We start from the raw sequence: 2500 nt of genomic DNA, 5'->3' as shown, positions 1-2500 counted from the left end.
TATGCAATCCCTTTTACATCGCGCCTTCTACACAAGATATAGTCCACCTGTGTGCACTTTCCTCCACTCGTATACGTCGTCACCCTGTGCTCCTCCCTCTTCTTGAAATATGTATTCACCTCAGCCATTTCCATCCTTTTCGCAAAATCGAACACCATCTGTCCTTCCACATTTCTCTCGTCGATTCCATACCTTACCATCAACTCCTCATCACCTCTGTTCCCTTCAGCAACGTGTCCATCGAAGTCCGCTCCAGTCACCACTCCCTCCTCCTTGGGTACCCTTTCCACCACGTCGTCCAACTCAACTCCAGAATTCTTCTTTTTCGTCCATCTTACACCCGACTTGCGGGGCATATGCGCTGATAACCGTCAGCAATACACCTTCGATTTCCAGCTTCATAATCCTCACTCTGTCTGACACTGTGTTCACCTCCAGCACGCTCTTGACATACTCTTCCTTCAGAATGACCCCTACCCCATTTCTCCTCCCATTCGCACCATGGTAGAAGAGTTTGAACCCACCTGCGATACTCCTGGCCTTACTCCCCTTCCACCTTGTCTCTTGTCACCTTTCTTCTTTCCATCACGTCAGCCAGCTCTCTCCCTTTACTAGCCATAGTGCCAACATTCAAAGTTCCGACTGACTCTCACCTCCACACGCCTACCCTTCCTCCTCTCTAGCTGCCTCTGGACATGCCTTCCCCCTCTCCTTTTCCTTCGCCCAACAGTAGCCTAGTTTCCACCGGCACTCCGCTGGTTAACAGTACCGATGGCGGTCGTCGGTAACCCGGGCCTCGACCGATCCGGTATGGAAATCTTATTTATGATCCGCATATTTGATTTGGCAAAGATTTGACGCCGGATGCCCTTCCTGACGTAACCCTCCCCATTTGTCCTGGCTTGGGACCTGCACTAAGAATGCACTGGCTTGTGCATCCTCAGTGGCTGGGTTGCACGCTTTTCTATGTTTGCCCCTCACTTTTGTGGCGTGAACTATCAATTCTAGTAATACAGGTGTGTTTATGTTAGGTATCACAGACACACGCACACGCACAATATATGTCCAAAAGTATTGAGATAACTGACCATTACACCTACAGGAGCTTTTCTGACATGTCATTCTGAATCCATAGAAACCCATATTCCACGAAGCTCCCGGCGCACAGTTTTTGTGCCGATGTTAATGCCAGGAGAAGTTTGGATCTCTGCAGTTATTGAGTCAACAGAGCGTTGGCGACTTGAGTTGCTGTTGTCCCTAAAGGCTTGCACTTTTCAATAATATGATGATATATGAAGCATAGAGAGTAAACGGGATAGATACCTTTTGAACAGCACCCTGTAGTACAGCACTTTGAAGGTACATATGTCGTCACTTGCTGTAGTGGTTTTTACTGATGGGCGTGGCCAGGTTTTCAGAAGCCTCTCAGTTGTCAATGTGAGAGCCAGGGGACGCGTTTGCCGTCCGTTTAGGGTTAGGGTTAGGTGATTTCTCTGGCAGGCCTGCTTACAGTAGGGCTGCTTACACCACACCCCGGACTGGATTTGTTGCGTGTTTGTGTCCTGATCGATGGGCCAACCTAACATGCCTTCGGAGGGTGTCCGCCGGCCGGCTTTGCCGGCGTTCGGGCGGTCGGTTCCTCCGGTCTGGCGGATCGATGTCCTTTATTTAATGTTCTTAGTGGCGAGCAGAGTGCGGAGTGGGAGGGGCTCTACCGCGTAGTCGTCCTCTCCGTTGCACAGCTCGACAGCGTGCTCGGCGGTGCTCAGCCGGACCGTCTATCCCAGTTGCTCTTCCACGGCTCCCCTCGCGAGGCTTGCCGCCCCCCCCCCCCCTCCCCCTCCAACATCTGTATGGGGAGGGGTGGAACAGCTCCGTGTTTACCTCGCGGGGCTTCCCGGAAGACATTTTCTCAAAGTCCTCGTGTGACCGGTCTACTTTTTCATTGCGTTGTGTAGGAAAGACAGGACAACTTGTCTCCTTCATGGGATCTCTATTCTGTCGCATATAAACAGAGCAGGTTTCTGGAAGCTTCAGATCAGCTCCTACTGTAGCCTCTTTCTACATGTCCAAAGCGACATGTCCTCCTTTCCTTTACTCACCGTCCCTTCTCCTCCCCCTCCTTTGTCCGTGCGGGGCCCGAGGTGCGTTGTGTTGGGGTTTTTTTTTTTCGCCCTTCAGCTGGAGAAAAAACCAAAACCGGCGCGTTGTCCAAATGTCTAATGTGGGTCCCCCCCTTGCGCCGGCGGCGCCACCAACGGAGTCTGTCGTCGTTTGCTTCTGAGGGCTGACAGGGGCGGTGACGACGACGACTCCCGGAACCGTCGGCTGCGCGGTGGGGGTTCCCCCAGCTCCTGTGCTACCGGGCTCGGTCCCACTATCGGAACCATAAAACAAAGCGCGGTGGGGGGCGCTTCGCCCTGACGTCCCCTCCGTGCGCCTCCGGGTACCCGACTCTCGCCTCTCTCCTCCCGGGAGACGGCGGGGGGTTTAATGCCTC

This window comes from Lampris incognitus, unplaced genomic scaffold (genome assembly GCF_029633865.1).
Source record: "Lampris incognitus isolate fLamInc1 unplaced genomic scaffold, fLamInc1.hap2 scaffold_143, whole genome shotgun sequence".
NCBI classification, from domain to species: domain Eukaryota; kingdom Metazoa; phylum Chordata; class Actinopteri; order Lampriformes; family Lampridae; genus Lampris; species Lampris incognitus.
The sequence above is the reverse complement of the archived record's forward strand: the minus strand, read 5'-3'. Positions refer to the sequence as shown.